This window comes from Triturus cristatus, chromosome 8 (genome assembly GCF_964204655.1).
Source record: "Triturus cristatus chromosome 8, aTriCri1.1, whole genome shotgun sequence".
Taxonomy (NCBI): Eukaryota; Metazoa; Chordata; class Amphibia; order Caudata; family Salamandridae; genus Triturus; species Triturus cristatus.
In genome coordinates, this window is record NC_140591.1 from 1049938584 (window position 1) to 1049955012 (window position 16429).

A 16429-nucleotide genomic window follows, 5' to 3' on the forward strand; every position below is an offset into this window, starting at 1 on the left:
CAGATCCTTGTGACTGGGGGTGAATGAATGTATTGTCCAGCATTCCTTCCATAAATTGTTTCTTTTGCATTTGTCACCCTAAGTGTGAAGCGTTTGCCCAAACGTGGGTCCTATGCTCACTACACCACTGGTTTCAAGCTAGCCTGGCTTAAGAAGGTTGAAATCCTGAAACCTGTCCCAGGATATTTGTTTCCGGTCCATGGCGAACCTGACTTGCCAGTTCGGGCTGGACTGTTCCCACAAGGAATATGATCAAGACTGATTTGCATATGGCTGGGTCCAAACCTGGTGGTGTGGTGAGCAAAAGAATTATGGATTTAACTCAGATCCTTGTGACTGGGGGTGAATTGTTGTATTGTCCAGCATTCCGTCCATCCATTGTTTCTTTTGCATATAGAGCTCATAGTGTGAAGGGAATGCCCAGACATGGGTTCCGTGCTCAGTACACCACTGACTTCAAGCTAGCATGGCTGAAAAATGGTGATGCCCTGAAACCGGACCCAGGATGCTTGTTTCCGGTCAAGGGAGGACCTGGCTTGACAGTTCGGGCTGGACTGTTCTCATAATGAACAGGGTCAAGACTGATATGCATATGGCTGGGTCCAAACTGGCGTGGTGTGGTGAGCAAAAGAATGATGATATCAACCCAGATCTTTTTGACTGTGGGTGAATGATTGTATTGTCCAGTATTCCGTCCATCAATTGTTTCTTTTGCATATGTCACCCTAAGTGGGAAGGGGATGCCCAGACGTGGGTCCCGTGCTCAATATTCCACTGGCTTCAAGGTAGCCTGGCTGAAGAATGGTGATTCCTGAAACTGGTCCCATAGTGATTGTGTCTGGTTTAGGGAGGTTCTAGGTTTGCAGTTTGGGCTGACCTGTTTCCACAAGGAACAGGGTCAAGAATGATTTGAATATGGCTGGGTCCAAATGGGGGTGGAGTGGTGAGCAAAAGAAAGATGGATTTAACCCAGATTCTTGTGACTGGATTTGAATGATTGTATTATCCAGCATTCCGTTAATCAATTGTTTCTTTTTCATATGTCGCCCTAAGTGGGAAGGGTATGCCCAGACGTTGGTCCCATGCTCACTACACCACTGATTTCAAGCTATCCTGGCTGAAGAAGGGTGATGCCCTGAAACCTGTCCCAGTATGCTTGTTTCGGGTCAAGGGAGGACCAGTCTTGGCAGTTCGGGCTGGACTGTTCCCGCAAGGAAGAGGGTCAAGATTGATTTGCATATGGCTCGGTCCAAACAGGGGTGGTGTGCTGAGCAAAAGAATGATGGATTTAACCTAGATCCTTGTGACTGGAGGTGACTGATTGTATTGTCCTGCATTCCGTCCATCAATTGTTTCTTATGCAGATTTTGCCCAAAGTGGGATGGGTATGCCCAGACGTGGGTCCCATGCTCACTGCACCCCTGGCTTCAAGCTAGCTTGGCTGAAGAATGTTGATGCCCTGAAGCCGGTCTCAGGATGCTTTTTTCCGGTCCAGGGAGGACCTTGCTTGGCAATTCGGGCTGGACTGTTCCCAAAAAGGACAGGGTCAGGACTGATTTGCATATGGCTGGGTCCAAACTGGGGTGGTGTGATTAGCAAAAGAATGATGGATTTATCCAGATCCTTCTAACTGGGGGTGAATCAGTGAATTGTCCAGCATTCCATCCATCCAATGTTTCTTTTGCATATGTTATCCTAAGTGGGAAGGGTATGCCCAGACGTGGGTCCCGTGCTCGCTACGCCACTGGCTTCAAGCTAGCCTGGCTGAAGAAGGGTGATGCCCTGAAACCGGTCCCAGGATTCTTGTTTCCGGTCCAGTTAGGACCTGGCTTGGCAGTTCAGGCTGGACTGTTCCCAGAAAGAACAGGTTCATGACTGATTTACATCTTGATGGGTAAAAAAAGTGGGGTGGTGTGGTGAGCAAAAGATTGATGGATTTAACCCAGATCCTTGTGATTATTGTTCAGCATAACGTCCATCAATTGTTTCTTTTTCTCATGTCGCCCTAAGTGGGAAGAGTTTGCCCAGACGTGGATCCCGTGCTCACTACACCACTGACTTCCAGCTAGCCTGGCTGAAGAAGAGTGATGCCCTGAATGATTGTGTCCGGATTTGGGAGAATCTAGCTTGGCAGTTTGGGCTTGACTGTATCCACATGGAACAGGGTCAATATTGATTTGAATATGGCTGGGTCCAAACAAGGGTGGTGTGGTGAGCAAAAGAAAGATGGATTTAACACAGACCCTTTTGGCTGGTGAATGATTTTATTGTCCAGCATTCCGTCCATCAATAGTTTCTTTTGCATATGTCACCCTAAGTGGGAAGGGTATGCTCAGACATGTTCCCGGACTCACTACACCACTGGCTTCAAGCTAACCTGACTGTAGAATAGTGATGCCCTGAAACCAGACCCAGGATGCTTGTTTGCGGTCCAGGGAGGACATGGCTTGGCAGTTCAGGCTGGACTGTTCCCACAAGGAACAGGGTCAAGACTGATTTGTGTATGTCTGGGTCCATACTGGGGTGGTGTGGTGAGCAAAAGAATGATGGATTTAACCCATATCCTTGTGACTGGGGGTGAATGATTGTATTGTCCAGCATTCCGTCCATTAATTGTTTCTTTTGCATATGTCACCCTAAGTGGGAAGGGTATGGACATACTTAAGTCCCATGCTCACTACACCCCTGGCTTCAAGCTAGCCTGGCTGGAGAAGGATGGTGCCCTGAAACTGGTCAAAGGATGCTTGTTTCCGGTCAAGGAACGACCTGACTTGGCAGTTCGGGCTGGACTGTTCCCACAAAGAACAGGGTCAAGACTGATTTGCATATGGTTGGTTCCAAACTGGGGTGGTGTGGTGAGCAAAAAAATGATGGGTTTAACACAGAACCTTGTGACTGATTGCGAATGATTGCATTGTCCAGCATTCCGTCCATCAATTTTTTTTGTGCATATGTTGCCAAAGTGAGTAGGGTATGCCCAGACATGGGTCCCGTGCTCACTACACCACTGGCTTCAAGCTAGCCTGGCTGAAGAAGGGTGATGCCCTGAAACCGGTCCCATAATGATTGTGTCCGGATTCGGGAGAATCTAGCTTGGCAGTTTGGGCTTGACTGTATCCACACGGAACAGGGTCAAGACTGATTTGAATATGGCTGGGTCCAAACAAGGGTGGTGTGGTGAGCAAAAGAAAGATGGATTTAACCCAGACCCTTTTGGCTGGAGGTGAATGATTTTATTGTCCAGTATTCCGTCCATCAATTGTTTCTTTTGCATATGTCACCCTAAGTGGGAAGGGTATGCCCAGACACGTCCCCGGACTCACTACACCACTGGCTTCAAGCTAACCTCAGTGTAGAATAGTGATGCCCTGAAACCGGACCCAGGATGCTTGTTTGCGGTCCAGGGAGGACCTGGCTTGGCATTTCGGCCTTACTGTTCCCACAAGGAACAGGGTCAAGACTGATTTGCATATGGCTGGTGTTGGACCTGGCCCATCTGGCAGGTCCGCCCCTGAAGTTTTATGCTATATGTAACCTGGGGATGGTGATTCCCCCTCTGAGTGAGTGTGAGGAGAGAGCGACCTCCCCTTCCATAGGAATACATGGGGAATGGATGAGTCCTCAGTAGTTCCCGGTGCGTAGGGTGTGCAGGGTCAAGTCTGGTATGGATGAACTCGGGAGGTTGAATGCTGCACAACGGTATATGAGGTATGAGTGTGTCTAGGGCAGAAGTCCCTCTTTTGGAAGTTGGCATATTTGTGGAATATGTGCCTGGCGTATGATTGGCCGGGGCTGGCTGGTGAGCCTGGCTCCCAGGATCTGGGAGGGTCTGCCCGGTGGTGAATGGAGTGTTTAGCATACTGATGTGAGGGGAGGAGTGAGCCTGGGTCTGCTTGTGGATTGACCGTCTGGTTTGAGTGTCATGAATGAGGCTGGGTTTTCCCCAGACACTGCTGGCTCCACCCCCTGGGGTGCGGCTGATGTTCCTAGCCTGGCCAGTGTAAAGAATCCCCCATAACCAGTTCCAGCGGGTTCTCCCCCTGCCTGCCCCTTCAGACCAAGAATGTGTGTATAAAAAGGGTGCTGGGACACCCTGGACTGGTTCTTGTTCTCCAACTTGAATCTACCCGGAGCTGCTGCTGCTGGGGCTCAGGGGTGGCGTGCCTCCCTGGGCCCTGCCCTACTCCTGGACTAAGGATGGCCCCTTCCCCCCTTTGGCGCTGTTGGGCCCCCCTGAGGTCCTGGACTACCGACGGACTTTGGTAGCCTGCATCTAGCGCTGGGGGAGCGCTGTCCCTTCTGCCCAGCGCCTGGAAGCGCTGCTCCCTGCCCCTGCCGCTTTGGGGTCCTTCACTCCTGCACCAGCGCTGGTAGCGCTACATTCAACGAGCCGGTGCCTACCCGGCGTCTACCCCGTGCTCCCAGTGTTCGATACCCCCAGCGAGTGCCTACCTCGCTTTATTCCCTGCCCGTGTGCCTTACTAGGGAGCCCACTCCTTGTCGATTTCTCCCCGAGTTCACCGCCGCCGCCCGGGACCCTAGTGACGTCATCCCCAGGCCGCGCTGGTATTGGCTGCCGGCCCGGGATTCCCCACTGGCGTCATCCCCCAGGCCGCGCCGTGATTGGCTGCCGGCCCGGGAGAAGGAGGAGAGGCCGGCCGAAGGAAAACGACGTAGCAGGAGCGGCGGGAGCTCACTCCGCGCCCCTGCGATACCCCCGTGAAGCTGCTGACCTTCCCCGGGGCTCCCGAGAGAGAGAGAGCCCCGGAGCACAAGGAGAAGGCTGGCACAGCGAAGGAGACCGGCGCACCAAAACCGGTGAGTGCTGCTGCGAGCCCCAGGGAGGAGGGGCGTCGGGACACGTTGTCGGTGTCCGCCCCCCCTCGAGTGAATCTCCGGTTGTGCCCGAGGCCCAGGAGGCCTCCCACGAAGCCCAGTCCCCCGAGAGGGACTCCGCGTGCCCCCCCAATGGTCTGAGCCCTGCGAGGCTCCACCTGTGGCATTGCCCCCAGAGCCCAAGAGGCTCCACCGTATCATTGCCCCCAGAGCCCGAGTGGCCCCACCCGTTGGCACCCTTTTCCCCAGGGCCGGTAAGGCTCCCACGGGGTCCCTCAGTGGCCCAGCACTTAGTGGGCCACTGCTACGTTTAGCTTTGCCCCGGGCTCCCTGCCATGAACATCGCGACACTTGGGCACCTTGCCCCAGAAAGGCCCGCTGGCCTGTGGATTGCCATGGACCAGGTCTAATGTGATCCCTACACGTATTCTGTGTTGCACCTCTACGGGTGCTCCTGTTGTTGTGTACCTTGTCCTATTTTCCCCCCTTGAATACCAGATGTCCCCTAGGTGATTCCTGGCCGTGGTCCCTTGGCCCTGTGCTGTACCTTCTTCCCCGAAGCCCCTACCCGTGCCCCTGGCACCTTGTACGATGTGTGTTCCTATGTGTCCTGCTTAATACAGAATCTATTTTTCATATATATATACTTGGTGTGGAGTTCCTTTGTGGGAGGCCCGGGAGGTTGTTGTTGGTGGGTGCGTGCGCAAATGCTTCACATGTCCTCCGAGATAGGCCTGGCTGCCCGCGCCGCGTTGCCTAGAGGGCGAGCAGGGGTCGACCTTTCATAGGAGTGGTGGTCTCTGACTGGCTGTGGCGCAAGCCCTGGCCGGCCGGGGGTCCCATTTCCTACACTCAGACATGTTCCCGGACTCACTACACCACTGGCTTCAAGCTAACCTGACTGTAGAATAGTGATGCCCTGAAACCAGACCCAGGATGCTTGTTTGCGGTCCAGGGAGGACATGGCTTGGCAGTTCAGGCTGGACTGTTCCCACAAGGAACAGGGTCAAGACTGATTTGTGTATGTCTGGGTCCATACTGGGGTGGTGTGGTGAGCAAAAGAATGATGGATTTAACCCATATCCTTGTGACTGGGGGTGAATGATTGTATTGTCCAGCATTCCGTCCATTAATTGTTTCTTTTGCATATGTCACCCTAAGTGGGAAGGGTATGGACATACTTAAGTCCCATGCTCACTACACCCCTGGCTTCAAGCTAGCCTGGCTGGAGAAGGATGGTGCCCTGAAACTGGTCAAAGGATGCTTGTTTCCGGTCAAGGAACGACCTGACTTGGCAGTTCGGGCTGGACTGTTCCCACAAAGAACAGGGTCAAGACTGATTTGCATATGGTTGGTTCCAAACTGGGGTGGTGTGGTGAGCAAAAAAATGATGGGTTTAACACAGAACCTTGTGACTGATTGCGAATGATTGCATTGTCCAGCATTCCGTCCATCAATTTTTTTTGTGCATATGTTGCCAAAGTGAGTAGGGTATGCCCAGACATGGGTCCCGTGCTCACTACACCACTGGCTTCAAGCTAGCCTGGCTGAAGAAGGGTGATGCCCTGAAACCGGTCCCATAATGATTGTGTCCGGATTCGAGAGAATCTAGCTTGGCAGTTTGGGCTTGACTGTATCCACACGGAACAGGGTCAAGACTGATTTGAATATGGCTGGGTCCAAACAAGGGTGGTGTGGTGAGCAAAAGAAAGATGGATTTAATCCAGACCCTTTTGGCTGGAGGTGAATGATTTTATTGTCCAGTATTCCGTCCATCAATTGTTTCTTTTGCATATGTCACCCTAAGTGGGAAGGGTATGCCCAGACACGTCCCCGGACTCACTACACCACTGGCTTCAAGCTAACCTCAGTGTAGAATAGTGATGCCCTGAAACCGGACCCAGGATGCTTGTTTGCGGTCCAGGGAGGACCTGGCTTGGCATTTCGGCCTTACTGTTCCCACAAGGAACAGGGTCAAGACTGATTTGCATATGGCTGGTTTCAAACTGGGAGGGTGAGGTGAGCAAAAGAATGATGGATTTAACCCAGATCTTTGTGACTGAGGGTGAATGATTGTATTATCTAGCATTCCGTCCTTCAAATGTTTCTTTTGCATATGTCATCCTAAGAGGGAAGGGTATACCCAGATGTGGGTCCCATGCTCACTACACCGCTGGCTTTGAGCTCGCCTGGCTGAAGAAGGTGATGCCCTGAAACTGGTCCCAGGATGCTTGTTTCGGTCCAGGGAGGACCTGGCTTGGCATTTCGGGCTGGACTGTTCCCACAAGAAACAGAGTCGAGACTGATTTGCAAATGGCTAGGTCCAAACTGGGGTGATGTGGTGAGCAAAATAATGCAGTATTTAACCCAGATCCTTGCGACTGGGGCTGAATGATTGTATTGTCCAGCATTCTGTCCATCAATTATTTTTTTGCATATGTCTCCGTAAGTGGGAAGGGTATGCCCAGACATGTGTCCCGTGCTCACTACCCCACTGGCTTCAAACTAGCCTGGCTGATAAAGGGAGATGCCCTGAAACCGGTCTCAGGATGTTTTTTTCCGGTCCGGGAGGACCTGACTTTGCAGTTTGGGCTGGACTGTTCCCACAAGGAACAGGTTCAAGAGTGATTAGCATATGGCTGGGTCCAAACTGGGGTTTTGTGGTGAACAAAAGAATGATGGATTTAACCCAGACCCTTGTGACTAAGGGTGAATTATTGCATTTTCCAGCATTCCGTCCATCAATTGTTTCTTTTGCATATGTTGACCCAAGTGGGAAGGGTATGCCCAGACGCCTGTCACGTGGTCACTACACTACTGGCTTCAAACTAGCCTGGTTGAAGAAGGGTGATGCCCTGAAACCGGTCTGAGGATGCTTGTATCCGTTCCTGGGAGGACCTGGCTTGGCAGTTCAGACTGGACTGATCCCATAAGGAACAGGGTCAAGACTGGTTTGCATATGGCTGGGTCCAAACTGGGGTGGTGTGGTGAGCAAAAGAATGATGGATTTAACCCAGATCCTTGTATGATTGCATTGTCCAGCATTCCATCCATCAATTGTTTCTTTTGCATAAGTCACACTAAGGGGCCGATTCCGATACCCGGTCGGACAGCTGTCTGTAGCCTTACCGTGCGACCGACACGTCCCCGGAGCTGGTCTGTTCTGTAGAGTAAGTACGATGCTCATAACTGGCAAAAACACGACCGACCCGTAGGATGTGATTCAAGCTCCATTCTCCGTCCGAGCCGTAACTCCTAACGCTGAACCGAGTCGCCTGGAAGCAGTATCCATAGCAGTTTCCGGCATGACAAGTACGATGCGTACTTCCTACACGCCAGACGGGTCGCCACGTATGGGACGTCACAGAATCCGGAAAACAAGCATATCAGCTACGATTCGCACCACAACTCAAAACGCGGCTACGAGATGGACCAGCATGCAGCGGGTACGAGACGGAGCAACAAGCAGCGTGTACGACACGAACACATCATGAATCCCATCGCGCAGGTCATACCAGTACTCTACATCTATGACCGGCTCAGGAACCGACGCCGAGGGCGCAGGCGGTAAGACAGACACCTACCACATAAACAAACAACACGTACCCGCAAAATGGCACACACACAGGGGATCCACATCCTGGCCACTAACAACAGCCCACCATAGGGGTTGCATGGCCAGCACCACTAAAACCCCCAGCCATAGGGCTTATGTTGCCCATCACTACTGCCACCCCCAGCCATAGGGCTTATGTTGCCCATCACCCCTGCCACCCACACCCATAGGGGACCTGTTGCCCATCACTACTGCCACCCCTACCCATAGGGGACTTGTTGCCCATCACTACTGCCACCCCCAGCCATAGGTCTTATGTTGCCCATCACCCCTGCCTCCCCCACCCATAGGGCTTATGTTGCCCATCACTAGTGCCACCCACACCCATAGGGGACCTGTTGCCCATCACTACTGCCACCCCCACCCATAGGGACTCTACTGCCCATCACCCCTGCCACCCCCACCCATAGGGCTTATGTTGCCCATCACTACTGCCACCCCCAGCCATAGGGCTTATGTTGCCCATCACTACTGCCACCCCCAGCCATAGGGCTTATGTTGCCCATCACCCCTGCCACCGACACCCATAGGGGACCTGTTGCCCATCACTACTGCCACCCCCAGCCATAGGATGGGTGAGGCGTAAAACATCCAGCATATACCAACATCAGGTATGTCAGCAAAATACATCCCCCCTAACATCATGACAACAGTGTGTAGTCTGTGACAAATGCCCACAACAGTAATTATGACTTCCAATATACAATGTAAGTAACAGCACATGTGTGACCAGCACATGAGTGTGACATAGACAAGGCAAGCATCACTATAGCACTGGGGCAATGTAAAAAGAACACCCCCTCACTGTGTAGAACAGAAGTTAAGTGTGGGCTTCCAAAATGCAGCCGATGTTGAGCATTGTGGTGATGTGGACTAAACCCCCCCTCATCACAGTGACCAAAAGGTAAGTGTCATCATGGTCAAAGCTGCAAATAGCATGTATGATCCCTGCTCCCAACACATTAAGCACTTCTGGGGCAAACTAGTGGTTGTGTCCCATTCCCACAGAGATGTGGTGAGATTAACCGTGCTGTGAAAACGTAACACACTCTCGGCCATGTGCAGACAAGCACCACACATGGGGGCTGACAATGCATACAGTGTACAATGACACAAGAGCAGAAGTGACCAGCACCAAGCATGCACACATCTCGAAAATAGACACACTCATCAAAACTAAGCCTGGGCAAAGCACTACGCTACGCTCGCGTAGTTTGCGAAGTTCGCGCTACTTCGCACTACGAGAATTGCACGTAGCACAGTGCGAACACGCGTAGCATAGTGTTGCGTAGTGCTGCGGTAATTTTTTGCTTGCTCGCGGTCCTCAACGTCAAATTGGCGACCGCGAGCAAGCAAAATGACATCCCAGCGAGACTTTTTCCTTGTTCGCGATCAGCAACATCAAGTTGGCGATCGAGAGCATGGAAAATAAACCTCCCGGCGAGATTCCCAACGCGAGGAGGTCAGGTTTCTCATTACGAGTGGTCGCGTATGCTCGCGACCGCTCGCGATGAGAAACTACCAGTTTGCGTTGAGAAAGCTGCCGCTCGAGTAAAAATCTACTTGAGCAGCAGAAAACTACAGCTCGCACTGTGCAAGATGCCATTTTCAATGATTGCACAGTGCCGGTTGCTTGTCCGCACTGTGCAATCATTGAAAACGACATCTGGCACAGTGCAAACAAGTTACTACGCAGTTCGCGAAGTGCTACGCATAGCTCGCGTAGTGCGAAGTGCACTTTGCGTAGCTCGCGAAGTGCTACTTCGCGAACTACACCCAGGGTTAATCAAAACAACATGTGTAGACTGTAGGTGTCAGCTCACAAATACACATTCCATGCCAGCAATGGCACCTAACAAACCGTGATGAATGTGCACAATGATGTGCTTTGACTCACAGGGTCAGCAGGCAAAATCACAGAAACAGCATCCAGTCAAAGGCCCACAACAGCAATACCAATGCACTGGTGCAGATGCACAAACACAAACAGGCAACCTCCCACTGCACATCTGACACAGCATGTGTGTGTGTGTCACAGTATCCCCAGGCAACTACACAACACATGAGGGGGGCTGAATCACAGTGACACAGATGTGGACACAGTGCCACACAAAAGTAAATCATCATTGGGACCCCCTCAGTGGGCAATCAGGGAGGGAGCACAACAGACACATGTGACACAAGCTGGAATTAACACAAACTGACACATCAAGAGACTGACACACACCACCACTACCCCCAGGGACCAGACATTGGGGTGACACAAGCATGCATGACACCTCCACTGTGATGACAAATGCAGATGGCGTACAAACTGGGAAACCCAGACATGCGTCCTGTGCCACAAATGTACATCACACATACACAAACACAAATTGCTCAGCATGGCCCTCATCCATGGACAAACGGGAGCTAGGGGACCATCCATGCAAACATTTACATCAGTCCACCCTCATAACCACATACCCTGAACTGCAACAATGTGTATCTGTGAAGCCAACATTTACAGGTGAAATTGCACATGCACCCATGACAAACACAGGAATGTTGGTAGGAACTAAGGTGCACAGACACATCACACAAGGACCGTTTACAACCCTGGGGAATTACAGACATACTGCACAGTATGCGGTACATGGCCATGACCTCAAAGCTCACGTAACCTTCAGAATCCCTGCCACAGTCCCAGGACAATGCAGAAGCCAAGAAGAACCACAAGGCACGCATGCTGACACCTGCCAGCATCGCAGCCATGAACCCGACAAGTGGGAGCAGTCACATGCAAATGTCTCAATCACTGCAAGGTACCACCTAGGGACAACTACATGATTTAGCAAATAAACAGGTGCCTTGGGGAACCCTGACTGTGTCCCATCTGTGTCTGACAACATCATCACCACTCAGAAATGACAAATCCCACTGATGATACACCAATTAACAGTAGTGTGCCATGCACCCACACATCTGGTCGCACATTGGAAAAGTAGTGGGATGAACCCAGTACCACTCAGCAAGCATCAACAACAGGAACATATCAAGGGAGCACTGTCTGTGTATGAACAGGGATGTGGACACACACACATGCTCATACAACTCACACCATGGGCTCAGGCCATGTCACTGGACAACGCACTTACTTGAGGGGACCCAACTCCTGTGGATGCCCAGCTCTGCCAAACATATTCCCCGCACGTCTCACTCATGTCTGCAGAACACTTGGCCAGTCAGCCACCAGTTACCACACAATGAAGGCTCTGTTCACAACAGCTTGGGTACGGGAGTCTCCCCTAAGTCATCTGCACATATCGAAAACATATGTCTAGCAAGTTGCACAGAGGACCCAGTTGCTCCCATACCAATGATGCCCACACCTGTAGGTCCAGTGTTGAGGAGCACAAAGTCTGTTGAAGTGACAAATTGGACAATGGGAAGCACATCATATGTGCAGGGGTGTGAGGTTCTGTAGCGATCCGAACCCGTGTATTCGGTATCGTAGTACCGACACGATTTTGGTATCAATGAACCGTAAATGATCCATTTTATGCATGACAGTGTTTTCGCTGCGCTACGAGCATGAATTCACTGAGAAATAGGGCATTCTGTTGTAAAGTCATGGCATCCATTTTAGATACGGCACCCATTTTGTTTCTTGCCCTCACATAGTCAATGAACGAGCAATGACCCCAGCAGAATCACCTTGTTAAGGACACGTAAGCTCGAGCCCGAGGAAGCTGACGCTGCGTGACTAGGCAGAATCAAGCTGCCTCCCCTGCCTGAGGCCAGCCCTGCTATACTGGTTCTCGTGTCCATTGTCCTGATTAAGAGGCCGAAGACGGTAGCCATGCCCGTTTATGATCCATAAACACCTCTTATCCTACTTTTCTATCTCTTACACCTGGCTCTGCTCCTCTCCCTCTGGACTTTTACTATGGGGAGGATACGATTTTTATGATGGGGAGGATCGGTCAAAGAATGGAAAACTGACAGAGAGACTTGATCGAATACTGAAAACCTACGACTAATTATTGTTTGGTGTATGTTTATTGTCTGTTTGGGATACTGGGTTGGGCATGAAAGATATTCGTGTAATGTTGCCTGAAGACATATTTTGTGTATTTAAGGAGCAACCCACTTTTTACAATTCGAACAGTCTCATAGATTCTGCCTTTGTGTGGTTCCTATGACTTCTGTGTCCCTGCAGTAAATAAATCTTGGTCTCTGACGCCACCATCGAGAAGCCCACGTCTCTGTTTATTTGTGCACCAAGGCAGGAAGGAACTCAGGGGTCTTTGGGTGTTGTTTCCCTGACACCTCTGGACTTTAAAAAGTCCAGAACCTCAGGTGCAAGCCAGAGAGGTGACCATGCAAATGAAATGTTCACAGAGATGTCCACAAATAGTTGATCCTGACACACCCAGGTAGCTGCAAAGGATGACATGGATACCCACCAGAATAGGATTCATATCTCACGGACCACAGGGAGTACCTCACAGCAACACATCAGTATTCATCATTGGAAACCAAGCATCACAGTGGCAAGGGCATGTTAAACATCATCAACATAATGTACAGCTAAATCAAGTTCACAGGGATAAACAAAAAAGCTTTATTCAGCATATTAAAAGTTAAACGTCTGTTCAAACAAAAGGCCAATGGCCATTCCATGTCCAAATGCCAAGGAGTGAAGTAGAGTGACAACTGTCACACCTTGCTTGCCTGTACTGCTAAGGACCGGTGTCATCCCCTCGGAAGGCATACATGGGGGCAGGCCAGGCACCGCAGGGACAGGATCAGGGCACAGCAGAAGGAGGCAGTGAAGGGGTGGTGGATGCGGGTGAGACCCTTGCAACTGCAGTGGAGCTGACTGAAGTGGTGGGTGCTGTTACAACTGTGGGGCACAAGTCAGATGGGGTGGATGCCGGCACAACTCCAGTGGGCAGGTCAGATGGAGTGGATTGGGTCACCACTGTGGTGCCCAAGTCATACGGGGTGGTCGTGGACTCCAATGCAGTGCCTACATCCATGGGAGTGGAATGGGGGGCAGGTGAGGTTGGCAGGGCAGGGGGGACACGGTCCCCACATCAGTGGCACTAACCGTCTGACCAGGTGTGGAGGAGCAAGTGCCAGGGGGGGAGGGCCTTAGCATTTTGAGGATGGTGTATCTGTGGGAGGGGAAACCCGGGGCAGGGAGTGGCGGGGGAACCTCTGGAGTGCTGGCCTGGGGGATGGAGGACGGAGACTTTGCCTTGGAGCTGCGTGTTGACGGGGGTCTTGCTCGTCTTGCGCCGAGGGGACTTGCGGGTGGGGGTCTCTGTCTAACTGCACCTGGGGGAGGGTGTCCGGATGTGAGTGGCACTCCCCTCTGTGTGTGGGGACTTTCTCTTCCCCTTGTAATCAGGATCTGCTGGGTCAGTGGGGAAGAGGCCAAGGTCACAGTGGAAGAGCTGCTGGGGAGATGGGTTTGCAGGTGATGCGAGGGAAGTGGGCTGGGAGGGAGAGGCCTCGAAGGACTGCAGAGTGGTTGTGGATGACTGTGTGTGTGTCTGCAAACCAGCCCCTGTGAGTGTTTCTTCAGTCCCCTGCGCTTGCTTGTGTGCACGTCTAGACCTTGGTTTGGGTGTTTGTGTGCTCGGGACAGGTAGGCTGCTAGGAATCGTGGGTGGTGCAGGGGTAGAAGGGGTGCGGGAATGGTGGAGGAGGGACACTGCTGTCGTCAGGAAGGAGACCACGGACTGATTGGTCCTCTGTAGGGCAGACATGCCCGAGGAAATGCCCTCCATGAATGACACCAGTTGTGTCAACAGACCTGTGTGTGCATGGAGGACCTTCAGCATCGACACCTGCACTACATGGATATGTCAAAGTAAGTCCACAGACTCCTCACTCAGGGCAGCAGGGGACACTGGGGCAGGAGGTGCGGTGCCAGGCACGAAGATAACATGCTCACGAACAAGGGAGCCCACAGGGACCTCCGGGATGGTAGCCGATGGGAGGGTGGTGGTGGTGGTGGGGTGGCAGTGGCAGTGGAGGGGACAGCCTAACTAGCCGGGGTATGGTGGCTGCTGACACCCACCTCCACAAGGGAGTCATCCTCAGAGCTGCTGGGGGGATGGTGCTGACGACTCCTCTGTGTGGCTCCACTTGCCATCCGTGCCACGGGGTCCACCCGACTCCTCTCCTTCTGTCCCTGTAAGGCTCTGTGGCTCCTCCTGGTCCGTGGAGCTGATGTACCATAAAATTAAACTATAGGATTATACCTACCAATAGTCCCAGTACCATTACCAAATAGTCAGTCAGTTGGCAGTGAAGAAGGTTCAATCGTTTATTAAACAAAATACTCTATAGAGGAGCCTCTCCGAACCTCACCCATCAGGTGCGCCGAGAAGACTGTTGGCTCGTATTCAAACATGAGGTTATATACTTTTCGGTTACCAGTTGTCTCTCGAGCTCCAGGGAAGGACCATATATGGCACACATCAGACCAGTACAAAGGCTTGACTATCTATTACTGATGAGGTCAGGAGGGGTGACTCCCTTTCGTCTTGGTGCCTGGGAGTGTAGACACGGCGCCTCCAGGAATGCGCTTATCGCCCCCAAAGCCAGATGCGACCTTGGGTCTTAGAACAGTCGAGTAAAACAGCCTACCTTCAGCTGCTACCAGTAACTCAGATGAACTGGGGCCTGACAACCGCATGTGATCAACACGTGATCACGGCCCGTGCTCAAGCATATGATCAGAAGATGGCGTCTATATGGTTCTTGGCCTACTCTTTTAGCAATAGATTTACAGCGAGGAAATAAACAAGTTTCCTCCAAGCAAAAGCATATATATCAAACAAAAAGTATACGTATAGATGCATCATGCATCATGCTAACATAATATAGGTTCGATACTCCTTATATACGGGAAATCTACTTTTTTATCCCTCAGAACGGCCCTTTTAGCATGATGTAGCTAACAAAACCGTTCAATCTTCAAATATTCCCTCATCAATCTGCATTAAGTCTTTGAACTCCGTTGAATCAGCTGAGTTTTTTACTGCTGTTGGGGATGGGCCAGACACAGAGGAAGTGAGTTTTCTCACGCAATAAGAGCAACATGCAGGTCCACATTGTAGGCAAACACAACACGTGAAGATGATACCGACTATACATGCCAGCACCATCAAAATTTTCCATCCCCAAGTAGACAGCAAACCCCAGAACCAACCAGAGAGAGACCACGTACCAGTTTCTACATGTATATCGGAAGCTAAACGATGTAGCTTCTGTATAGCCAAATGAACGGAGGGGGCCGAGTCAGGAATATAAACACAGCAAGAGCTGCTGATCACACGGCATGCTCCTCCTCGATCTGCCAAGATAACGTCCAAAACCATACGGTTTTGAAGCGAAACGAGTCTGGTCACCTGTATCTCTACTGTTATATTGGTCAGTAGTAGGGGTGGGAGGAATTTGCGAAATTCACTTTCGCAAATTATCGCGAAAATGTTAAAAATCTCTGCAAACACGCGGAAATATCGCGAAGATGCGGAAGTTTTTTTCCCGCCCGTTCGCGGTATTTTCTGCGTGGTCGCAGCTTGCCAACTTACCCATGCGGTTGTTCGCGGGCGCGGCCATCTTGTTTTAACTTGTCTCGCGGTGCATGATCGCGAGAAGAAATACGTGATCGCGCGATGCATGACGTTACTGCGGGCGCGAACTGTCGCGAGACAGCGCAAATGGCTACCAACAATCCAACATCTCGTGGAGAATGCGACCGGATCGGGAAAACTTGTCGGCGAACGCGGGGATTCAGGTAAGGCGATCGCGCACACGCTAGAATGTATTATTTTACAGCGCGAGCAAGAAACAAAAAATCGCAAAGCTGCGGAATGCGGAAATTTTGACATTTTCGCGCTTTCCGCGGAACGCGAAAATGCCAAATTATCCAAATTTCCGCGAACGGAACGGAATTTTGGCCCAGGCCTAGTCAGT